At 32.7% G+C, this 27672-nt stretch overlaps 1 protein-coding gene across 3 annotated transcripts in view; it reads right to left on the bottom strand.

Moving 5' to 3' along the window:
* The window catches only part of Adgrb3 (adhesion G protein-coupled receptor B3), a 695051-nt gene that overhangs the window by 582447 nt on the left and 84932 nt on the right, over positions 1 to 27672 (bottom strand). The window lies entirely within an intron of this gene.

Below are 27672 nucleotides of genomic sequence, written 5' to 3'. Positions count from 1 at the left end.
TACAAATTATACATGATACTAGAATTTGGTGTTACATTATTTTTTATTCTCCCCACAAAATTATGTGGAAAACAATGTTTATGGGAACAATGTTAATTGTTGAATTACAGTAAAACCAGATTCATAATACAGCTGTTGAAATTTTAATGCAATTTTTTTCAACTATCCAGTATGGTCATAAAATGCATACTCATTATTCAAGTCTTCTGATTAATATACAGATGTTGTGTGTAGGTTACTAGTTACCCAAGAATTAGATTACATCAAAATAGTTAACTCTTCAGTTGTCATCAACAATTTAGTATAAGTTCAAACTGTGCTTTGTGAACTTGTGGTACTGCAGTGTCATTAGTATGACTAGAAATGTTCTCATGGATATATAAAAATGTTGCTAGGTACAGAAAGCTTTTCTTTATGTTTTACTATTGTAACTCAATCATCTGTAGTCACAATCCTTGATTTAGAATGCATGGAGCCCCTTTATATGTATCCTACAATAGTACCATGGTTACTGCTGCAAAAATGTTAGAAAAGGTAATCACAGTGGATTAAATCATAGTGACTTATGAAATTTAATAACACTTTTTTGATAGCCAGTGTTATTGGACAAATTCACTCTGACATAGAATTTAATCATGGTATAGATATCTGAAGTCACTTTTATTCAACATTACAATGCAGGATTAATTTACATGCAATATTGCCAAAGACATGCTAATAATGCTAATGACATTTTTTATGTGTGTGTGAAATGGTAACATGAAGGCTGTGGGTATTTTGTTGCCAAGAATACTCTCAACTAGATAATTCTGACATTTCTAGATTTCATAACCTCCCATAAACTATTCAAAGATTCTCCCATTTCACACTTTTATATCAATCTTCTTCCATACGCTATGTTTAGTGCCAAATTTGCAAATGCAATTGGCTGAAATGATTCCACTTAAAGTACTTAGATGAATTATGCTAACGTATATGGAAATGTGATGTTCAGATTCTGAGTCAATTCCAGGAGGTTCCTTTTGGATTAGAGAATGCATTCTATGGGTTCAAGTGGATAAAAAGAATAATTAAAAAGCAAGTTATCTGATTGCATATTGCAATAAAGGGTTATTAATCTATCTATCCATGAGACCAAACTCTTTTACAAATATGAACGCAACACAAATGGTTGTGATTGGGTGATTTCACTACCTTTGCTTCTCACAACATAGTGCAGATGATCTACTGCTGTCTGAAAAGCAACACAGAGCCACACACAAAAACATATTCTTCTGCCCACATAGCCTGAAACTTCATTCAGATGGGATAATAGCATAAACAATGGTTCACATCTATTTATTTTTTAATTCAGGGGAAACACTTTTATAGTTCAGCACATTTTTCATGTATATATATGATATATTTGTATATATACACAATTCATGCATAACATGTAACTCCATGCAAGTAATTTCATTTCTTGCTTTCCAAGGGGCTCAGTGGCCCCTGCCATCCTCACTTGACCCTAGTGAAAGCCTTTGCTAGTGTGGGCTGCCTTAACAAGGTAGCAACTTATGGAAGCTCTAAGATGATTGTAAGCCTGCTGCTTTTGTGACTGATGTGTTCTGTCCAATAGACACAGTAACCCAATAACTGAGCATATTCAACAATCCACAAGGGAAAGCAAATGGACAATGGGGTTAAGAACACAGAATGAAATATTAGAGGATGTGGAAATTAAATTATGTTCAGAGTATTAAATAAAATAAAAATGTTAGCTTAAAAGGATTATGGAGTCAAAAAAGTACAACAGAAATCAAGTGAATGCTTTTGGAGAGTCAGGAAGAAACTACAGATGAAAAAAATACAAGAAAAGCCCCATAAATGATAAAATGCTATACTAGAAAGGGGGGAGGGATAGAGGGGAATCATTTTACTACCTAAGAGAGAAAACTAATGGCTATTGAGGGAACTTCCCTGTTCACAAGACACAAACTTGTTAAGACACGGGAAACAGGGCCAAGTATGGTGGCGCATTGCCTGTAATCCCAGTGACTTGGGAGGCTAAGACAGGAGGATCATGAGTTCAAAGCCAGCCTCAGCAATTTAGTGAGGCCCTAAGCATCTTAGCAAGACCCTGTCTCAAATAAAACATAAAAAAGGAGGTGCTGGGAATATTGCTGAGTGGTTAAGCACCCCTGGGTTCAATCCCCAGTACCAAAAAAAAAAAAAAAAGACATTGAAATAGGACTCTAATTACAATGTAGAACATTTATTTGATTACCTGAAGTTACAAGCATTTCCATGGTGAGATTATTTCTAAATTAAGTTACAGACAGGGCTCTTAGAAATCAATAAGAGAAAAACAATAACCTAAATAAAAGTAGAGAGGTAGAATAAGAATACAAGCAAGAAGTACTCATAAAAATGTAACTACTAAACATAAGAAAAGATTTTCATCTCATTAACAGTCAAAGAAAGGTAAAATAATATATTAAAATGATGTCAGCAACATTTTAAAAATTTTAGATAAATCATTTAAATTGATACAATCCACAACTGGCAAGGCTCTGCCAGAAGCACATTCTCAAGCTCCATGGAGACTAATTTGGCAGTAATAATTTTTTAAGTGGCAGAAAAATGTAAATGTTATGTCATATCTCAGATCCAGATTTCCACTCACAGGAATCCATCCACTAGAAAATTTGTACAGAATTGTTCATTGTAACACTTTTGCAATAACGTGCCCATTAATATAAGAATGACAAACAGAGCACAGTAAGTACTATGCTATTAAAACATAAAGTTATACTAAACATCATTATTACAAACTGTAAATAATAGATATGGATGGAAAACTGTGTTACAATGTGACATGTAAAGGATTGATACAGCACATGCAGAAAAGAATAATATCTTACCAGGGAGAAAACAGCAACTGTGTGTGTGTGTACATATATATGTTTATGAATATGTACATAGATATTTACGTATAAAGTATATAATATACTATATAAATGCATATTTTAAATTAAATGTTATATGTGTATATGTGACATATATGTATATATACATACTGAGCACTGAATATATGTATGCATACACACATGTATATAAGCAGTGTGCAGTAATCCTATGGAAGGAAGGAAAGAAGGGTCCATGCTGATATTTTTTATTCTGGAAAAGAACACATGATTTTACTTTTACATTATTAACATTTTTTTCTTATTTTTTTTTTTTTTTGTATTCAGGATGGAATCTATGGTTTTGTTCATGACAAGTAAGCACTCGAAAAAACTAAGCTACACCCCTAGCCCCACATTAACTAATTTTAAGTGTACAGTTTAGTAATGTTATATTCATATAAAAAGATATTCCATAATATTTTCATGTTGTAAATCTGAAGCTCTATACCCATTCAAGAAATTCATTTCCCCCTTTTACACCTGCCCCTGGCAACCACAATTCTATTTTTTGCTGCTATAAGTTTGATTACTTTAAGTAACTCATGTAAGTGGAATCAGATTAGTGTTCCTCATTTAAATTTTTTTTTTAGTTGTTGATATAGTTTTATTTTACTTATTTATCTATAAGCAGTGCTAAGAATCAAACCCAGGGCCTCAAATGTGCTAGGCAAGCACTCTACCACTGAGCTACAGCCCCAGCCCTGCTGTTCATCATACAGTGGTTGGCATATTTCACTCAACAGTGTGCTGAAGGCTCATCTACATTGCAGCACATAACAGGATTTCCTTCCTTTTAAAGGCTGAATGATATGTCATTGTATGTATATACCACAATTTTTTTTGTATTTTTCCTTACAGTAGGATAATATTCATTTTTATGTTTTTAGTAGAGCACTGTAGTTATACATAATATTGGGGTTCATTCTGACATAATCATAAATGCATGGAGTATAATATGCTGCTTTTCAGTCTACAGTACTTCCTGTTTCCCTCCGCTCTCCCTTTCTCCTGTTCCCTTTCTGATCTTCTATTTATAATATATGTATGTATGTATATATATTTATACTATATATAATGTTCTGTTCTTATATTAATTGTTTTAATTAGTGCTTTATATGTATACATAAATTCATTGTGGCATATTCACATAGGTACCTGGTATAATCTGGTCATTTTGATTCCACTGTTTCTCCATTTTCCCATCCTTCTCCCTCTCACTCAGTCACCTTCCTCTGCTCCACTGATCTCCCTTTTATTTTCATAGGATTCCCCCCCCCCTTTTTTCTTGTTTTGGTACAATTTCACATATGAGAGAAAACATTTGACCCTTGAGTTTCCATGTCTGGCTTATTTCACTTAGTATGATGTTCTCTAGTTCCATCAATTTACCAGCAAATGCCACAGTTTCACATTTTGTTTATCTGTTCTTCTTTTGAAAGGTATTTGGGTTGCATCCACATCTTGGCTACTATGAATAATGATGCTGTATACAGAGATGCCCAAATATCTCTTTAGGACCTTCATTCAGCCTTTTAGGATGTATATCCATCCAGAGGTGGGATTGCTGGATCACACTGGCTTTTAAATAGTGTAACCACCCACCCATGGTTTACAGAAAACAGGAGGCATGAAGTAACTTCATTTTTTTATTTTATTTATTTGTCTATTTTTTTAAATGTTGTACTTTTTGTATTAAGGAGCAATGAATATGAAAAGCCTCAGAGATAAAATAAAATGTGTGTTTTCTTCTTTTTCTCTTAACTCTGTCCTCCTCATCTCCTTTCACCCCCACTTGTCAAACCACACCTGTACTTTGAAAAAAAATAAGTGAGGTTATTACAGTCCTCATTTTCACCAGCAGGCCCCCTTTCCCTATTACAACCTGTTGGTGTAAAGTAAAACTTCATTTTAAATTGTATTTATTTGAACAAATTCAAGGTACAATTTTCTCCTTTAAAATTAATTACTTCTAATGGACATAAAAGTTTTATAGTTTTGTAGCAATTCTACTTCATTTTTCATGAATTTACTTTCCCACTTTGAGAGTGTATGTGTCTAATGTATCTCAAACTCTTACATATCTGACTTTAGAAAAAAGAAAAAAAGACACACACACACACAAACACAAATTCACACACCAAACATTTAGTAAACAAAGGAGAATAAGCCTCAAGAGAGAGAATCCATTCCAATAAAAATAGAATGTCATGAACAGAAAAAAAATGAAGTACTTAAGGATTTCCAAAGGCACTGCTAAACAGAACATCTGGATACATAAAAAAATAAACAAGCAGAAGATTTAGATTTCTCAACTAAGGAAAACAGAACATAAAATTGAAAGCAAGCATAGTCACTGCTGAGACCTTAACCAATAGCTTGAACAATGCATGAGAGAAGGAAAATATGAAAGAAACGAGAATCAGCAGATCCCATAAATTAATACTTGAGTAACAGGAACCATGAGCAACCAAGATATAATTAAATATTTAATAGAAGAAAAATTGTTTTTTATCTAAAGAGATATGATTCTATACATAGAAATGTATCACAAAATTCAGTCTATTGTATCAGAAATCTACCTAAAAGTTACCAAAGTTTACACATTTGGTAAACTGATAGAGCTCTAAGACTAAACATTAAAGTACTATGTAACTTCAAAGAGGGAAGGAAAAACAGTTGCTTTTCTGCATGTGGATACACAATTTTTCCAGCACCATTTATTGAAGAGACTCCTTTCTCCAATGTATATCCTTAACAGCTTTGTAAAAAATCAGTTGTTTGCCACTCTGGCAGTAAGTGTGAAAGTTCTTCAAAAGACTGATAATGGAACAATACTTGCCCAGTTATACCATCCCTCAATATTTACCCCAAAGAATCAAAGTCAGAATACTAGAGTGATACATGCATACTTGTGTTTATAGCAGCACAATTTACAATAGCCAAGTTATGGAAACAGCCTAGGTGTCTGTGGACAGAGAATGAAAAAAATACATGCATGAGTTTTATTCACTTATAGGCAAAACCAAAATTATGCCATTTGCAGAAAAATGGATGGAAAGGGAAAGCTTCATGTTAAGTAAGACAAATTCATCTAGTCAAAGGTTATATGCTTGTTTTCATATATGAAAGAGGGAAAGAAAAAGAGAAAAAAAGGATCTTATGAAAATAGAAGGAAAACCAGTGGGACAGAGGGAGAGGACCAGTGGGAGGGAAGAGGGAAGGGAAAGAGGAGGTGCTGGGGAGTGAAACTGATCCAACATTTAGGTACATGTATGAATATGCCACAATGCAGACTACTGTTGTGAATAGCTATTATGCACCAATTAAAATGTTTCAAAGATAAGAAGGTATAAATAGTACATCTTTATTATATACAAAGTGGGAAAATAAAGAAAAAAGATAAAAATTTAGCTGCAACCCCATCAAATGGCATGCATTTTCTAATTCCCATGCTAATATATTTAGTTTATTTCTTTATGTGAGCAAAAATAATTAAGACTTAGAAAGTCACAAGGCTATTTTATTACCACATTGTATCCTATGACTTCAATTAATTTTTAGGGCAATTTAACATTTGGTAATTGCTTGTTGAATGCCAAACACTGTGGTAAAACAGTCACATTTCCTTTAACTTAAGCTTCACATACAACCAGTGTGGTATGCATTTGTTATCTTTAGTTTTCAAGAGTAAGTGACTTAAAATCAACATACTATAGTGATGCAGCCATATCTTTGTTTATAGCAACTCAATTCACAATAGCCAAGCTGTGGAACCAACCTAGATGTCCTTCATAGAGGAATGCATGAAGAAAGTATGGTCTGTATACCCAATGGGATATTACTCAGCCATAAAGAAGAATGAAATTATGGTATTTGCCAGTAAATGAATGGAAATGGAGAATATCATGTAAGTGAAATAAGCCAGTCCCCCAAAACCAAAGGATGAATGTTCTCTGAGGTGTGGATGATAACCCATACCAAGGGAGGGTAGGGAAAGGAAAATAGAAGTTCACTGGATTAGACAAAGGGAAATGAACAGAAGGAAGTGAGGATGAGAATAGGAAAGACAGTAAAATGAGCTGGATATAACTTCCCTTTCTTCACAAATGAATATACAATGTAACTCCACATTATGTACAACCACCAGAATGGGAACCTAATTGGAATGGGTTGTACTCTATGTATGTATAATACATAAAAAACACACTCTACTGGCATATGTATCTAGAAACAAAACGTTTAAAAAAAGAGTGACTTCCTAAGTTGGTACAGAGGTGAGACCCAGGTTTCAGTTTCTAATCTTCCAATTCTAAATCATTCCTCTTTAAACTATGGCAACTCATTCTTCAGAATGAAACTTTCTTCTGAGAATGATGGGTATAGACAGCATTTTCATTTTCCTCTTTCTCCTCTGTCAGAGTAAAATCCCAAAGGAAGTAGAAAAGATTCGAATTTAATTTAAAAATGCATATAACCTGTCATTGGACAGACTTGAATCTATATTTAGATATTTATGTTGAGGTAAAATATATAAACAGACTGCTTAATTGGAGAATCTACAATGTATACTGAATTTGAAGATATTTTGCATCACGAAGAATCTACTCATTAATAATGATTTGTGAAAAGAGTCGGGGGAAATGACAAACAATATATCTTCCAGGATTTCTTCAAAAGTCAATTCAAAGCAATAGGAGTTGGTGAACAACATCATAATTCTAATTCAGGGAAACTGCTGCTTGTTGTTTTCTTTATTTTTAAGACTAAAATCTTCATACAATAGACACATGCGCATCTACTCCTTTAAATTTTTGAGAAAGAAATTTGGGTTCAAAATTTCTCTAAACTCTCTCATTTTTTTTCTTGTTACCTGAACAACATATTGTCATTTATGAGTGATGAGAGAATTTGCATACTTAACTAAAATATAATAAGTAAAACATATAAAAATACAAAGATGGGAAAGATTTCTTAAAAATATTTAGTCAGAAGCAAAATTTTTACATGCTGAAGAACTAATAACAAGAACTCAAAATGTCACTTTAACAAGTCAATTTTGTATAAAATTGTTCTTCTGTGTAAAAAGACAAAATAAAGGTTAAGATTTGTCTTCAAATAGCAGCTCTGCCAGCTGATAGCTATATGACTTCTGGGCAATTACTTTATCTTCTAATGCCTCAGTTTCATAATCTGAATGAAGAGAATAAAATTTGCTGAAATATTGCTGTAAGAATTAAATGTGTTAAGAAATCTTATAAATATAATACTTAAAAGAGTGTTAAGCATATAATAAGCCCTATGGAGATGCTGTATATCATAATTTTGTATGTCATATGTATATGTATTTCCTATATTTTTTCCTGTAAATCAAACTAACAGTTTTTTGTCAATTTTGCAGACAGGTTTCAATCTTTCAAAACAATGACTCTGTTAAAAATTCAAAAACTCATTTTTATTCTTCTGTTTCTTGCTTAGAAAACCAAAATATTTCATTTTTTATGATAACAAAGATTGACTTCCCAATTCTCTCAGCTAAACTCTGGATCATCCTCTGCATTTCAGAGAAATAAGGAGTAGCTTGGGAGTGTCTTATAAAGGACTGACATAACCTACCAATATTCCCTCTGTTTCATTTCCCATAAACTCACTTCATCTTTGTTAAGGTAATAGGAGAAATGAAAAACAAAAATGTTTTGTCCCAATTAAAATTCTGTAAAGTATTACTGATGTCTGTCTGTAGATGTACTGAAGCAAATTTTGCAAAAAGCACAAATAAATAAATACTATGTTTTACTAACACATTTTATTGTGAAAGGGGAATTTTGAAACCACTTCATATATTTTTAAAATACAATATTATGGAAAAATTAACACTGACAATGTGACCCATATAAAGTTAAGGTTGCTAGGAAATTTATGTTCCATTCTATTAGCTAATGCTAGTGAAATGCTTTTAAAACAGTGGTATTTAGCTCATAATCTACCATAGTGGCATATTCCTATGCAAGATTCATGATGCCAGTTGATTTTTTTAAGATGCTTCAATTACTCATAAGAATGTTTTGGTTTGTATGTTATTGGTATTTGTCTCCTATTTATCAGTAAGTACAATCTGAGCCCTATGGAACTCCTGGAACAAACACACAACATTGCATGTAATTATTATTAGCAAAAATATACCCTGAGATTTGTTTTGAAAGGAATTCTTTATTAATTAGCAGGAAGCAAAGAATGCTAAACAGGTTCAACCAAGTATATAATAACTGGAAAAAAAAAAAACAGAGGTGACAGAGAGTTTTGTATAGTTCTATTACCTTTGACTAATTGGCATTAGTCACTTACAGTTGTAACTGCTGTTGATGAGTCTTGTTGTTTATTTGCAAATGCTAAATAAGCATCTCCTGTAACAAGCTACAACCTTTTGCTACCAGTAGTCCAGAAAGTTAAACAAAGGCATGGAAAGTTAATTAAAACCAAACAGGTGAGATAATGAAACTAAATGACTACAATGAAGTACATGGATGGTTGGATGGGTGTTGATTATTGCAATTTGAATATGTACACATTCTTTCAGTTGCACTTAGTACCTGTTTTTTTTTTTTTTAGGAAAATAATCAAAGTTAAGGAAGGAAAGGTCACTTTCATATTCAACTACTCCACTTCTTCCATCTCTCCAGAACTTCAGTACCTCCCAACTTTAGTCTCAGCTGTTTATGTTCTTAAAATATAAAAAAGTGTTTTCAAAGGCTATCACCCTCCTATCCACCATCCCTCTCTCTCTGTACTCACACACTCTGGCTCCTCTCATCTGCCAGCATGTTCCTATCTGAAGAAAATCCTTCCAGTTATGCATTAGGAACCATTTTCTCTTACCTCCTTAAAACCAAGTGTTTGTTCTCTTGATTTCTTATGTAGTAAGGTTTTTCTTCTCTACACAATAATTCTGGTCAGCACATTAAAACTGATTAACTTTCTCATAACTCACAAAACAAATAAAACTTTCACTTGATCAAACATACCTTGCCAATGTCCCACTAATCTGTCTGCTTCTCCTTTCCAAAAATGCCTACAAAGATCTATCTTGATTGCTTCTGATTCCTCTCTTCCTGTTTGTCCTCAGATCCAATCCACTGAGCTCATTCAGACTTCTGCCTTTTAAAACTGCATGGGAGTGTTCTTGTCAAAGCCATCAGTGACCATCATGTCTCCAAGTCAGTAATCAATGATCTGTCCTCATTTTACTTGATCATTAGTAGGATATGAAATATTAACTCACACCATATATTCTTTTTTTTTTTTACTAGTATAGAGGACATGGTATTCTTAGTTTTCAAATTTTCTGACCAGTCCACATCAGTCTCCTTTACTGTATCCTCTTCACATCCCAAATCTTTTATGTTGAAATGAATGAGGCCATGGGACCCAGTGCTTATATTTACAACCACCCTCTTTATAAGATGACACAATCCATAATTTTAAGTATCTATGGATAACTTCCATATTTTTATCTCTACTTGGACTTCTCTCATGAACTTCAAATTAGCATAACTGAAAAACTTCAATTTGAATGTGAAATAAATACCACAGATATGATGTCTCAAACCAAAATTTTAATCTTCCTGTAATTAACTATTTTTTTGGTTTTTAAACATTTTTAATACATGACAATAGGTTGTATTTGGACATATTATACATATATGGAGTGCAACTTTTCATTCTTCTGGTTGTACATGATGTGGTATTACATTGGTCATGTATTCATATACAAACACATATGAATAGAGGAAAGTAATGTCTGATTCATTCTACTTTCTTACTCCCAATTCCCCTCCCTTCCCTACATTCCCCTTTGTCTAATCCAAAGAACTTCTATTTTTCCCTAACTCACTTATTGTGAGTTAGCATCCACATATGCAATACACAACTCTTAATACTCTTATGAGCAGTAATAGTGAGGTACACATAAAAACTTAAGTGTGAAAATATTTTTCACCTCTTATAAAACTGATTTTTAAAAAATGAGCAAGGGGGGGAAGTGCTGGGGACTGATATTGGTTAATTATATTGTTATATTGTGTGCATGTACAAATATATAACAATATATTCCATCAACATGTACAATAATAATTAACCAATAAAAAACTGTGGAAAAGAAAAACAATGATCAAAAACAAAGAAAAAGTTAAGGTAATTATATTTCCTTTAATAGAATATATGCAACCTTTGTAATTATATAGAAAAATATATATTATAATCTTTTGAGGAAAATATACTTATTAAAGATGTGAGATATTAAGATGTTAAACATGATTAAATCAAATTTAAAAAAAATAGAGATGGGAAGAAAGTATAACAATTAGTAGTGACTACTTCTAGGTTCTGGGATACCTTCCTATATTTAAATTATATTATATAATATAAACATATTTGTATTATTTTTAATACTTTTTGGTTTATTTCTTTAGCAATGTAAATTTTTAGATGCTATATTAGTGAAGCAATGGAAATTATTTACTCATTATCCAGCCTCCTATTTTAACCAGATTCAAGCTTCATTCTCTTTTGGTCATTACTAAATGCACACGTCTTCTAAAAAACATCCCATTCTTGTTTTGGGTACATATAAAGGGCCCACGTTTTTTCTCTATTACTTATCCATCCACAGGTCTTTATCTCAGAACACTCACATAAATCATGGGAGTATTTACACTGAAGAATGAGATATCTGCATTTAATTAATTTCAATTAGTAGAGTCACTCAAACTATGTGCAAATTAATCTTGTTATCAATTAACATTGGCAAGTACAGATAGAGTTCAACTTAATAAGGTTTAATACATTTTCATTTTTGTAGAGATATTCAATTTTTTATATTGTAAATTATCTAAAGTTTAATTTCCCAATTTCCTGTTACTCTGAATGAAAAGGAAATAATCATTCCAGTAGTATTTTAAATTTAAATAAGCCTCTTTCATCATAAAATTTTGATAAGCTACTTAAAGGCATATAGTTCTTTACCCAGAATGCAGAATTCAAGCAAAATAAAATAAAATAAAATAAAAATAAAAACTGTGAGAATTCATCAATTATTGTGTTATAGATAATGAAAAAAGGTTTTCCTTCAAAAATCTTTCAACCAAAACTGAAGAATTTACCTATTTTTCAAACAGAAAAAAATAGGTGCTTATTCAGTCTTAGGTTCCTTCTCTCCATAAACTAGATTCAGCCTAACAATGCCTTAAGCAACCATTGAATAATGAGCTCATGCAAGGAGCATGGTTAGCAGGATAGCCCTTATCTTATCCAGGGTAGAAGCCTTTCCCTCATAATTTTGTTATAACCTCTATACTGAGCATGTTAAAAAGTTCCAAATTTTAAATCAATTTAAGAAGAAAAAAATCTGTACTTATTAATCTGTACTTGTATTTTAATATGGTCACAACCATACTGTCACTTCATCATAATCTTTCTGGTACTTACCAAATTTTTCTCAATAACTTAATAGATGTCTTTTCTAATATATAATATAATGTTTCCCATTTCCTTTTTATCATATGTGTTTACACAGCACATAACTGTAATTCAGTTTAATTCTTCTCATATTCTACCAAGTCATCATTTTATTCTTCACCATAGAAAAGTGAAATACATTAGATATTCTGAACACTGATCAGACCTAGGTAAGCATACATTCGTGTCAGGTATGTTTTATATTCAGTAATCTGTGTGTTATATTTCAATAAATATTCACTTTAGAATTTATTTTGATTATTTATTTGTTCTACTAATATTTTTGATCACATGTTCTAATATGCACCAGGAAGCTCTAGAATTGGGTCCTGTAACCTACAAAATTTGAGAACCACTAATAATTATTCTTAATCCTGACTACATATTGAAAGTACCTGTGAGCCTTTAAATAACATTCCTGCCTAGGATTCACCACCAACCATGTAAATCCAAATATCTGAGTGGCAGTTGCATTTTCCACAAAAGTTGTCTGAGGGACATCTCATGGTATTACATCACTACCCATATGACATCTGATACAGATCTCAGGAGCTTTACCCAGACTCCTCTCCCCCCTGCTGAAGGCTCTGCAAAGTCATCTTGAACTTTTCTCCAATTCTTCAGGCCTCTTGTCAGTCCTCACATTACCATTTGTTGAATATCACATTATAATTTTTAAACTATGTTCAAATGGTATGAAGGTATGGGATTTTATCTTCTTTATCCATTTCTGAATTTTAAGTTATATGGCTTTTAAAACCGGACACAATTTCCTTTAAAAATAGTTCAATATTAAAAATATTTCAAAGATTCACACTGAGCTAAACTTTTAAGACTAACACAGTATGTTTTTAAGTAAGCAAGCATTTAATAAGCATTTATTTCACTATCATAAGAAGTAAAAATAAAATTAATCATTTTATAAAATCTACATTTTGTTAATGAGTACATATCTAAATATACTCATCTAGGTATTACTGTATGTTGTTTCACTCTATTGAACAATAATGTCCTAGCAAAAAAAACAAAAAGTTTGAATGCATAAGTGTGTGTGTGTGTATATATATATATATATATATATATATATATATATATGCTTATATATTTTTATATACTTGATAAATTATATATTATAATTTGTATTTGGATATAAAATTACATATTTGTTATGTTATTTAACTTATTAAAGCTTATTACTTTTAAAAATAGTAAAAAATTAATGTACAGTGACAATTTATTCCACATATAAATCATTAATATCCAAATATAACTCATTTCTTTCTCATCCTTGAAATTAAATGTAATTTTACCCTGTACAAGTGACTAAGATTACATGATTCATTGTTTTACTATAATTTAAAACAGTTTGATTTAGGCATATGCCAGTGTATGTTGTAAGTTATGCTTGTGATTAAAACCTGAGTAATCTACAAAGCATATGAAAATTATAAAACAGGAGCTTAAACATTAGTGATATTTTTAGAAAGCATGAAACCATATACATTTGACACACACTTTCTTTTCAAACATTTACATTCTAAACTTAGAGTTTTGTTTTGTCATTGTTCTGTTTTTGTTTTTGTGATGCTGTAAATCAAACCCAGGACCTTGCACAAAGTAAGTACCTACTTAACTGCTGAGCAACATCCCCGACATGCAAACTTAAAGTTTTAACAAATATTATGCATCTTGCTCTAATACTATAGTTTGAAATTTTGGTGTTCTCTGTAACAATTTTGTGTGACAGATTTGTTTTCTTTCTTTTTTTTCTTTCTTCCCTGTTTCCATTACTGTTGTTGCTTTTTGTTTCTCTTGAGATGCTGAAGCTGGTCTTGAACTGTTGGGCCCAGCCTTATTCCCTTCTCAGATAAGCTGGGTCTAGGCACCCACTAGCAGTGCCTCTGTACTGATTTTTGATATATGGAAATGCAACTTAGTTATATATAAATTATTTTATGTTATAGTTTATGATAGTTAATTAGGTTGCTAAATGCTTATTATAATGTCTATATTACATGGAAATGATCAAATAAATAAATCAAACCCTGTTTGAAAAAAAATCACAATATATATTTGATCTATAATAAATAAGTAAAATGAGGATTAAGATAATCTATAGGAAATCACTCTTTCCAGTAGTTGAGATTATTGACCACATATTAATTTATATGTCTATCTTATTGCCACTTATTCAGAAGGTTTTTTAATCTTTAGCATAGGTACAAAAACAGAAAGACCTTTTGGATATTTTTCTTACAATTTCTTAAAAATGCTCAAACAACACATTTGATTTATCTGTCATTTGGCTATAAGTCCAGAAAAAAATCATTAATTTATCTTTTCTATCCTACAGAAGCTTTTTAAAAATTTTTTTGCTTTCTAAATAATTAAGTTTTTTCCCCTTAACTTCTGAAGGCAACCCTGAAAACCCATATCTGATATCAAAGAATGAAGCAATCCACAGAGCAGGACACTTTCAATCTAGAGATTAATGTCTGGACAAAACGCTAATATAGATTTAAAGCTAATTGAATTGGTATACTAATTCATGAATGAAAGCTACCTATAATTTAAGTATTTTTTAAAATTTTTCATTTAAACCATTATTTTAGCATCTTTCATCACTACTTCTCTTTATAACTGAGTCGATGAAAATTATGAAATTGATTCTTTTGAGTTTTATCTCCTTTAGCTTCCTTTTTTCCTGCTCAAATTGCAAGAAATGTGAACCCGGCAATCACCAAAAACCAGAAGCAAGATGGGGAGAATGAAACAGGGCTCTATAAATCACAATTTTTAATAGTTTAGAGTCAATTGTATGTGAGTGTCCTCAGTAGGAATCGTTTCAATACTGATATGCTCATATTTTCTAATTCATTCTTCTGGCTCCACATTGCCTGAGTCAACATTTATATTGGATATTTACTGTATGTGTGCCATAATTCCATCTTAAAATGCTAATTTTTGAAGAAAAGATGTTTTATGATGTTTAGACTTTGCATAGCAGTACATATATTAATAAATATTATACATTCACAAAATCTTAGTCCTCTTAATGGATTAATTTCATTCTCCCTCTTATAACCATTCATCAACCTCTTATTATGTTACTTAAAGTTTAGAAATCTGCAATGACTTTGTAAAGCCACATGATATCTAGTTTATGGATAAGAATTTACTCAAAGTTTAAAAACTAATTTACTCTACATTTAACTACATATAAGAGCTTAATTATTCCTTGAAACTTCCATTTAGAGAGATTTCTTTGTATGTACACTAGAAATAGGTGATCAGACACTGGCCCTATTTTCTAAAATTTCAGTGTTTAATTATGGTGACAGATGTAATAAAATATAGACTTATTTATAAATGGCATTTGCTTTATTTTTTAAGCATCCTTTGCCATTAAGGTCGTAAACTCCTCTGCAGCAAGGGTATTTTCTTATTCATCTTTGTTTTCCAGGAGCTGAAAAGAGTACTTCACCAGTGTATAACCTGGCATGATAGATTTTTGGCATCCAGAAGTGGATCTATACTGTAAGAATATGAGGAAAAATGTGTATTTGTAAATGGAGAATCAATAAAGCAAGGAGAAAGCCATTATCTGACTATGCTTCCCTCAGCATAGTACTGATGTTAACTGTTCTGAAAAGTGCCACCCTAATAGCAATAGTGATTGCAACAGCCACACAACAACAATTGAAACTTTGGCCCTGATTCTCTAAATAGTGGGTATGGGAAAGAGATTCTCTGGGACTTTTATATGATCCCAGTCTGGCTCAGTGCCCTTAATTGCCTGCTGCAGAACACAATATCCCCATAAAAAATTCAAGATATGGATCTTCTATAAAGCAAAAGAAACACCTCCAGGACCACTGCATTCTGCCCATTTGTAATCTTCATGCTGTTGCCTGATACAGTGCCCATGACGCTCTCAAGCAGGAGATAACAGAACTTTAGATTTCTGTTTTTCTGGATAAGATGTCAGGTAGCATATTATTTGCTTATTATAATCCAGGTATATTTAGAAAGAATTTTAAGTTTAGAATCAGACCTTCTAAAGGAACTCATACTTTCTTTTTTTTAATATTAATTTTTTAGTTTTAGGTGGACACAATATCTTGATTTTATTTTTTTATTTTTATGTGGTGCTGAGAAATGAACCCAGTGCCTCACGCATGCTAGGCGAGCACACTACCACTTGAGCCACATCCCCAGCCCCGGAACTCAAACTTTCTTAATCACTCATGCAGGATGCTTCCATACTGACCTCTGGATTTAGTACAACTAACATAAGAAAAGCTATAAAGGAGAACTTTCACAGCAGCTCTACCATTTAAGAGCATGACCCAGAACAGGGTCAGTGGGTAGAAGGACAAGAACTCCCATGGGAAGGCTAATATCACCCGTTATTTATAGGTTTTTTTAACCTGATAAAATTTTTATTAATCTACCCTTGTATCTTCTAAATTTTATACACACACACACACACACACACACACACATATATATATATATATATATGTATATATATCAGAATGACTTATTTTTTTTCTTTTTTAACTAGTGGAAAGGGGTAAGGTATATGTATATTTTTTCATAGAGAAAAACAGTACATTGTATGATTTTTACTTTGAGTAAGAACTTTTAATAAATATACTGTTTGGGAACTACATTGTGGTATCATGTTTAGTCCATTTAAATGGAGGATGAATAGCACAGGTTATTGATAAGGTTCAGAGACCCTGGAGACACATTGTCTTATTCAGACTTGACTCTGGCTTATTTTGCTAACTGTGTGATCTTGGGCAATTACTTAGCTTCTGTGTTCCTCAAATTACTCATCTGTGCAACAAAGCTAATACTAGTCCTTATGTCATAATGATGCTATTCAGAAAAATGAAAATGAAATATAATTAAGATATCTATATCCATCTGTACACATTTTTATATTTGTATCTGTATTTACATATAGATAGAATATATATTGCGTGTTTGTGTGATTTATAATAATTCTTGGAACACAGGGCTATGAAAATGCTTATATGCATGCACTTTAAAAAAAAATAATTTGTGAAGCAAATTAGATAGTATAGAAGCTTCAGTGTCTGTAGAGAAGATTCCTGAATCCTTTCAGATTTTTTTTTTTTTGTCCTACATTGCTAAGCTGGGAGATGAGAGGTTTGTGGTTTTCATAGACTGCCAAGAAACTCAATTTGCATACATAAATCTAGATACAGAAAGATGTACTGCAACATTGTCAAATTTCATCTGGACATATAGTGAAAAGTATGGCTTTGGGAGCTACTGAACATCAGCAAATATGTTATCAAGCTGCAAAGGAAATCAAACGCACTTTAAAATGTCTCCTTAGTGTACTTTGTCAATATTTTATTTTTCAAAGAACATAGCCTATCTTCTAGGAATTTCATTAATGTGTTAAACCATCAAAATGTCAATGTGAGTGAAACTTACAAGTAAAATGCCATTCTCAGACAGGAGTCAGAAAAATCAAATCAAGTAAAATTCAATAAAAATGCCCAGATAAAATATAAAAAAGAAATTTATATTAAGCTTCTAACAAATAAATGCTTGATTATTTTGTTTTCAGATACTATTAAAAGTTCAGCAATATTTTTTGGTGGAGTAGTTCAGTTGGACTCTGGAGAACTGTTTTATGCCATCTGATTAAGATGACAACCATTTTATCACCCTAAAAGACTTGCTGTCAACTGTACACTTCAGTAAATTCACGCAAATAATTTTTAGCAAAAATATTATCATGTTTTATATGGGATTCACATTTCCAAGAAAGGTCTATAGGACAAAAAGAATCAATATCCTATATATATTAAAAATCTTATGATCTCTTTGAAATTAATTGGAGAAAGTCCATTGAAAGAAAATATAGAATTGTATTGATTCCTTAAAATGGTAAGCATGTCTTAGCCTAACAAGTGACTTTTCAGGGAATAAAAGGGTTAATTACTATGGATTACACAGATTTCTTGGTATATATCTTTTCCTTTTCCTCTAACCTTTGCAGAAAATATTGAAAGCAATTTCCCTTAACCTAAAGGATTCTTTATTTATAGTCTTGAATTCATTTGTCATGAGTTTTCCACCATGTCATTATGAATAACAAATAATAAGCCTAGAAAATAATTCTGGGTTTATGTTTGTTATTAGTTGTTGCTGTTATTGTTGTTGTGTTAGGCATAGTTTTAAGGTCTTTCCATTTATACTTTTAACCCAGTAAATTAATACTTTGAAAATCTGGTCTCACAGAACCAACTCTGAATCTTCTTTTAGAGAATTACTGAATAGCAAAGCTGAAAGGGAATTTGACATGAGGGATCACAAACCCAAATGCATACAAATGCCACGACAGGAACACAACAAGAGGACTTCAGGTGATCTAGGGGAAGCATTTCTAGTTAAAAATATTGAAATTCCAAAATCCATGTGGAACTAACCAAAGTCTTCAGGGGGCTTTTAAAGACCTCCAGTTTCACAATGATTTAGTACAATAAGGAAATTGAGGCCTTGAAAGTGTGAAGTGCCCAAAGGCACATAAGTATCAGTTCAGGTCAGAATACAGGCTACTGACTTCCTTCCCAGAGTCCTGTTTTACAATTTTCTCCCTCTAAAATCAATATTTAGTATTGTACTCCAATGGCATGTTAGTATGCATAATATATAGCAGGTCTAACAAGAAAATATAGGTTCAGAATCTTACAAAATAGGATATTGGAGTCAGATCTCAAAAATTCCATATATCTAGAGTCTTATAAAATTTTATATCTCCCATTTTCCACATATGGAGAAAACCAAATCCTTCAAATAAAAGATTTTGCATGCTTTGTCCACATGGTCTGTCTAAATGCAGCTCAGCAGTCTCAATTCCTGGGAGTACAGATTGAGCTTCAAGACAGATGGCAGCAAACCATGCAGAACATTTTTGCAATGACACAGCTCATTTGTTTTTCGCTGCATAGAAATGACCTCTATCTTTCTATTCATGGAGTAATGGATAATGTACAAGACTAGGCATTGACAGACCAATCACAGATCTGATTTTGCAACTGACTATGTGCACATATTGGGCAAGACACTTAACCTCTTTTATTCTAATTTCTTCCTCTCTAAATTCAGTTAGCAAATATCATCATCTCTAAAGATAATTTCCACCATCCCTTCTATTTTTATGTGGGTTTTAATTAATATACCTTTGGAAGAAAAAAACACTCAGATGAAACTACAACAAAGGTTATAGAAGAAAAGCATTCCGGCATATGTTTGAGAAAGAACCTTCATCAGAAATAGTCTAAATAAGTAGCAACCTTCCAACACTTACTCTAATCCTTAAAATGAGTGTCTATGTAGGTATGCTATGGAAAAATTTATAGCCAATAATATTAATAGCTTCCCAGCTGCCAGATCTATAGATCTCTCTCCCAATCTACCTTCTTAGACATTCTGCAAAATCTGACACTGTTGTGCAGCCATCAGCCTTCTTCAATTTCAATCTTGACAACTGTGACAACCCTCTCCTGGAAGCATTCTGCATTTTTTCAATCAGTTAAATTTAATTTCAGAGTCTTGGCTTCTTTTCCCAAAACCTCCCTTTAAACTTTTGTCATCTGTTCTTCCTTTTCACTCTGTTCTATATGTCAACTCATTCTTTCTCCTAATCAGAACCATCTCCTGTTGTTGCTAATGATTCTCAAACCCGATTTTCCACTATAATCTCTCTCCTGAGACCAGATCAGTCTTTCTGAAGGCTCCCTGTACAGGCAACTAAACGTCTTCTTTACTCTCAGGACAGTTCTTTAGTCTTCGCTGCATCTTCTATGTCACACAGGCTAAAGTCACTGCATTAGCCTCAAGTTCTGTTGCTTACTCACTTCTGACATCTCACTGGGCATCAGTCAGTTCAATTGTGGTGACAATGTTGTATGAATACATTGCCTTCTGGGTTTTAGCAACTTCTGGTTTATTTTATATCTTTGGATGTGAACTACTTTGACATCTTCTTCATTTATCTGTGTCAATCTAGTTTTCCTTCAATCTAATCCAGCATCTGAACTGCTGTCAGAATTTTCATTTTAAAACAATATGATCGTATCATTCTCACTGCCTTAAAATTTTAGGGACTTAAAATATATATGGAATAAATCACCAAATTCTCAATATATCCTGTAAAATACTTCAAATTCTAGATTAAATGCAGACTTTTGTTTCCCGCTGTTCCTCCAACAAACCAGAGAAGGCGCAGGGGTTACTTATTAGACATGAGATGTTCATGCAACAAAATTGCCCTTGACTATCTCAGTTCCTTCCTAATCTGTGAAAATTTCTTATATCCTCCAAGGTGATTGATGGCACAGTTCTAACTCCCAGTAGCAGAGCCACAAGATTTAATGAATATAAACAGAAGTATGGAAACAAAAAGTTGGGTTATCAAACATAAAGACAGTTTTAGAAATTCTGAAATGCATTGTGGTTTCATGGGTGCCTTTGTTACCATCCTTTGTAACTCTACTTCTGTAAAGCATAATGATCACATTTTGCTCTAATTTGTATTCCTAGTATCTAGCAAACTAAGCATTTGCTCAATGAATTAGCTTAAATGGCACTTAATTATTTTTTCCCCAATGACAAAAGTTAAAGAAATAGAGGAGAATGAGAATGGCTTTTCATAAGAACTAATCAATAAAAGTGGGAGTTTTTATGTAAGATTCATTTTTGTTTATTTGTGCTTATTATATGCACTAGCCCAAACTGCCAGAATCATAATTCTGAAAAACAAAGGGACATACAAAGTCAGTAAAAAAAATCTATTATTTTGGCATGTAGAAATTTAGCTTAAAATTTTATGTTCTATTTTTATTCTTTAATACAAATATTTGCATTAATTTTATTATTTGTTAATATCCCAGAAGTAGAAAACTTTATTTTCACAATAAGCCAATTGTTATTAAATTAAATACTTGCTTGTACAATAAACTATTGAGATACAGAGAAGTGACCCGCACTTGACCTTTATTTTTGACAATTCCCAAGAGTCAATAAAAGTTCATTGAACTTCTAATTTAATTTCATATTCTCCATGTTGCAGTTAAATTGTTTCTTGTTATGAATTTGGAATCTGTACAATAATGACTGAAAGGAACCATTGTACAGAAAGTGGATTAATTAATGTGATAATGTGACATCTATATGACTCTGGAAAGTACTTCCTTGGGCTTCACTATTTCCTCAACCAGTAAATAAAATACATGATATAAAATAAGTACCAACTGGATAAAAACAACCTTTCCACTGAGACTATCTCCTTATTACTTCATGTATGTTTCTATTGGAGACTTTACTCTCCATGCTAAAATTTATTGGCATTTGTCCTAATATCTAGGTCAAACATTGGCCCTAGTGAGCAGAGTAAATTATACAATGTGCATTATACAATATTTGGTAATATTCCTGAATTTCACTAAATGGTAAAAGAGGTCAGTACACACCCATTAGGTGTGACACCCAACACAAACCAAGCATTGCCAAAAGTCCCCTGGGCATCAAAATGATAGTTAAGAACTATGCCTTAGATAGTTAGCAGTTTTGTTTCTACTTTTTATATAGTCACCACACAGCATAGCATATGACATATAGGAAAGTATTCAATTAATATTTCCTGAAAAAAATTAGTGCTACTATTTGAGACTATGTGTTTTACTCTATCCAAATAACTCTATAAATATATGTCTTATCCCCAAGTTATATCCAATTCATACATGTTGATAGAAGATGATTGATGCTTCCCCATTTCTAGGAAAACCTACAAAACAACAGAGTTGACTTCCTTGTCTGTATATAACTCAATTTTATATGTTCTATTAAATTGTTAGGATTTGCCAACTCAATGAAAGTGGGAAAGAAGACTGCCCTTGGTGATCAAAGCTCCCAAGCCATTGTCTATATGACAGAAGTCATATAAAATCATCTGAAAGAGGTCAAATGACTCTCTATTTGGCCAACCTGGGCTGTAATTTCACTGTAGGTATTAACTTCTAAAGATAGAATAAACCAGGAAAAGGAAAACTTCTCAACCTGAGAAAAAAACAGAGACAGGGAAGTCGTGGAGGCAAACATGGGATCTACTTGATCCACAACTGACTCACTGCAGGATGCTATCTTTTTGTTTTAAGATATCTTCATATTTTCTTTTCAGAAGCAAATTACCTGGGAAGTCAAATTATCAGAAGTTTGCTAACTGGGCAAAAAAATAAGAATAACACAATTTGGTTTTATGATACAATGTTTGATCTTGTCAACTATTTATTCGAGCTGGGCACTGACATGCATGCCTGTAGTCTCAGCCACTTAAGAGACTAAAGCAGGAGGATCATAAGTTTAAGGCCAGTCTGGGCAACTTACCAAGATTCTATCTCAAAATCAAATTTTAAAAGGGGGGTCTGGTGGGGGTACAGGTGGGCTAGGAGAGTAGCTCAGTGGTAGAGCACTTGCCTAGCATGTGTGAGGCCCAGGGTTCAATCCCCCACACTACCACAACAATCCATCAATACACTTATGTGAGTCCAGTCATGTCCATAAGCAAAAGTTCACCAAGAGATAAATTTTGAAGATACCAGGGTGGCTTTCCAGGGTGCACCAAGCCCCTAAAGACTGCCACACACGTTTTATTTCTTGGCACTTTGATTCTTTTCTTTGAGTCTCTTTTGTTTGATTTCTTGGTATCATTTCTAAAATAACATAACTAATTCTAATAAGTAAATATAAACACAATGGGGTCACTCTCTGAAATATCCTTGAGGAAAGAGACACTTTATTTCTATTTGAGACATCATGCAGTAAGTCATACCATGGGGCAATATGTAATCATTTCATTTTGAACAATAAATTATTTATGGAAAAAGCACATCAACCTGAAATGCCCTTAAGCAATGACAGCTTGGCATGCAAAAGTATCCTGATAGGTTCAGTTAAAAAAGAGGGAAAGATTAATACAAATTGGTTCAATATTCAAGGAAATATTATCCCAACTTTTAAGCAGCAATGGAATTTTGTGGCAGCCACAAATATATATGTTGGGATCAGTTTTAAAATCCTCATTTTTGGGGAATAAATAGTAGTAGTAGCTGGGTAGTAAAAACACATATACTTTTAAAAAGTGGTGTGTCCCACATAAGTCAGTAGGAAATGAGGATACTATGTTGAAGGATAATAAGTTGAGGATATTAAGTTGAAGAGATTTTTATTCAACTTAGTACATTTAATTCATTAAATAAAGGCTTAATCTACATCTCTAAAAGTTTACTCAGGTTCTCCTGTCTCACTCCCCTATTTTAAGATCCTCACATTGGAAAAAGAGAACTCAACTAATACTAGGGGTTGTCAACTCTTTGGGCACATAGGATGATTTAAAATAGAACTCTCCTCTCCCTCTTTTGCTAAGGCAGTTCTGGAGAGATCAGAGCATGTGTATCACACCAAAGCTGAGGTGATAATTTAGAGTCTATCTCACTCATTTTGAAGAGGAAACTCTCAAAAAGCTTGAAATATCATTTTAAAAAAGACTATATAAGACAAAGATACATGGATCATTATTATTTTGATATTCTAGTATTTTATTGCTCTCCAGAATATGAAGAGTAACATCCAAACAACTTCTCTGCTACCCTGTATCACTGTTTACACCAGCATACTGTTGCCAGGCAAGTTTCTTCCATGAGTTCAGCGGGATTCTGGGAGAAGTAGGAAGGAGAAAGGGAAAGAGTCAAATAAATGTATATAGCCATCTCTTTTCTTTTTATCCTTTTCATAATTAATATACTGGATTCTACACAAATAATCCACTTTGCGGCAGTCTGGCTGGGCACAAAATCACGAGCCACCACACAGCTTGTAGATTCAAACAGCAACTCTTTATTCCCAAACTCACACCAGCCGTCTACAATCACGTTCTGGGGAAATCCACGTTCTCTTCCCAAATCCACGTTCTCTGCCCAAATCCACCTCCACTGGGCTTCTATCTCCAAAATATACTGTCTAAATCCCGTGAGAACTCAAGGGGAACTCAGGCAGCAGGATACGCCCTATTCCCAGCAGGAATAATCTTAAACCTTAAACCTGGAACCTAAACTGGGAACGCCCTAAACACGATTATCTTAAAACCGGGAACACCCTAATCTGCCTTGGTCCTTGAGCAAGGTCACCTACATTCAATGTCACTACAACATGGGGTACGCTGGCAAGGAAATTGTCATACCTACTTGGCTAATGGCTCCCAGCACCACTTTATTTTATAAACAGTAATAGATGTAAAATTATAATACTTCTTACTTTGAAATTAGAAACCATATTATCATTAACATAGTTAATTAATCTCACTTGTAACCTAGATAAATCTTATTTCCCTTCCAGAAGCTAGATTTTCTGCTTTAAATTTAACTGAATACCTGCTTCTTCAACATTTTAATTCAGTTATAATCAGGTAAAATAAAAAACCCAAGGTTAGCTTTAATAAATAAATTTATACAATCAAAAATGTGTATTATGTATTTACACTAAGCTTGTGAATTTAAGGGGGATGTTTTAGAAGTTGTTGCTAAAATAGCCATTTCTCTCTACTGGGCTCACATCCCAGTTTAGCAGCTTAAGAACCACAACACCAACTTCCAGAATGATTAATTCCCTTTCATTATATGTTAGTTATATCTCTATTCTCTCTGTCCCAAAGCAGATCTATAGATATTTAAAAAAAAAATGCATGTACAAATTAATGGAATTCACTGTAAGATTTCTGTACCTGCATACTGCATGCATTTATAAAATCCATCCATACCCTGGCACCTGTGGCAGTCCCAAGTAATAATCTCTCTTCTATTTTCTGTTTGACATTTTTTTTTTTCAGTTCCCACATGACAGAATATTTAATACTTGTCTTTCCACGTCTGGTTTGGTTTAATGAACATAGTATCCTCCAGTTCCATTTATTTTGCTGTAAATGACAGGATTTCATTTGCCGTTATGGTTAAATAATACTCCATTGGGTATGTATACCATATTTTCCTTAATCATTCAACTGTTGATAGGTGCCTAGGCATATTCCATATCTTATTAGATATTGTTCTGAATAGTGTCAAAATAAACATGGGCATGAATCTATCTTTTGTATGCAAACTTCCTTCTGTACTCAGGGGAGGGATAGTTATGGCAAGTCTATTTTTAGGGTAAAATTTATAATGTCTTCCATAATAGCTGCACTAATGTTCCCACAAAGAGTCTATACTGGTTCCATTTTCTCCATATTCTCACCAGTAATTATTGTTCTTCTTATTCTTCCATTTTTTGACGGGGGAGGGTAATAGCCATTCTAACCTGGGTTAGATGGAATCTCCATTGTAGTTTTGATTTGCATTTCCATGCTGGCTAATGATATTAAACAATTTTTTCCTATGTTTATTAATTTATTCACAATTTGTAATTTATTACTATTATCAGTATTATTTTAGTACTGGATATTGAACCCAGGAGCATTCTACCACTGAGTAAGATTCCCAACCCTTTTTATATTTTATTTTGAGATAATGTTTTACTAAGATGCCCAAGCTCCCCTTGAACTTATTATCCCCCTATCTCACTTTCTCAAATAGCTGGGATTTACAGATGTGCATCACTTTGCTATATAGTATTTCTACTTTTGAGAACTATCTACTCATATAACTTGCCCAATATTTAAGTTGGATTACTTTTTTGTTGTTATTACAGCTTTGTTTTTTTTTTAGTTCTTTATGTATTCTTAATATTAACCCTCTGTTAGATGAATAGGTAGCAAATATTTTCTTCCATTCTGTATGCTGTATCTTTACTCTGTTGATTGTTTCCTTTGCTGTGCAGAAGATTTTTAGTTCAAATAATCCCATTTCTCACTTTTTGCTTTTGTTACTTGTGGTTTTAGTCTCCTATTCAGAAAATCATTGTCTATACCAATATCTTGCAGTGTTTCCCCTGGTTTTTCCTATTGTAGTTTCAGAGTTTCTGGTCTTACATCTATCTACTTTGAATTGAAGTTTGTACAGAATGGGATATGTGGGGTCAAGGTTAGTCTTCTGTATGTGAGTATTCTGCTTTCCCAGGATCATTTGTTAAGCAGGCTATCCTTTCTCCAGTGTATGTTTTTTTGTACCTTTGTTGAGAGTCAGTTGGCTCTAGATGTATGGATTCATTTCTAGGTTCTCTGTTATGTTCCATTGCTCTGTGTGTCTATTTTTACTTCAATATCATGCTGTTTTTGTTACTATGACTTTGTAGTATGTCTTGAAATCAGATATTATGATATCTCAAACTTTGCTCTTTTTACTTCAGTTTGCTTTTGCTATTTTCTGCTTCCATATGAATTTTAGGATTATTTTTCTCATCTAGTTATCTGAAGAATAACATTGGTATTTTTATGAGGTTTATATTAAACCTGCAGAGCATTTTGAGTAGTACAACCTTTTTAACAATATTAATTCTTCCAAATTCATGAACATGGGGGTCTTTCTATTAGGAGGGCAAATTATCCCTATTTTCAGATGATGTGATTCTATACATAGAAGAAACTAAAGACTTTTCCAAACGACTATTGAAACTAATATATGAATTCAATAAAATAGTAGGATACCCAATCAACATACAAAAATGAGTAGCTTTATTATACACAATAGTTAGATTGTTGAGAAAAATCATGGAAGAAAGCCCATTCACTACACACACACACACTTTCTCTCTCTCTCTCTCTCTCTCTCACACACACACACACACACACACATACACACAGAAAGAGAGAGAGAGAGAGAGAGAGAGAGAGAGAGAGAGAGAGAGAGAGATTTCTTGTAAAAAAAAAACTAAGGAAGTGTAAGACACCTACAATGAAAATTATGAAACACAGAAGAAAGAAATTGACAAGACAGGTGGAAAGACTGATAAGCTTAAACACCAATTTGCAATTGACTCTTTGAGTTTGCACTTTTCCACAGCTTAAGGTGCCTATCAAATATGTTTATGTGCACTGTGAAGTTTAATTAAAGCTCAGGAAACACAGTGTAACAATGACAACTACACAAATATGTTGGAGATGCATGAAAGCCCTCCACTTAATTATTACTGCTGAATCACCAAAGCTCTCTATCTTCCCTTCCCTTCATCTTTCTGT

Source organism: Marmota monax, unplaced genomic scaffold (assembly GCF_021218885.2).
Source record: "Marmota monax isolate L192 unplaced genomic scaffold, Marmota_monax_Labrador192_F-V1.1 WCK01_AAM20220418_F8-fsc00091, whole genome shotgun sequence".
Classification (NCBI taxonomy): Eukaryota; Metazoa; Chordata; class Mammalia; order Rodentia; family Sciuridae; genus Marmota; species Marmota monax.
Note: the sequence above shows the minus strand (reverse complement) of the source record. Positions and strands in the feature narration are given on the sequence as shown.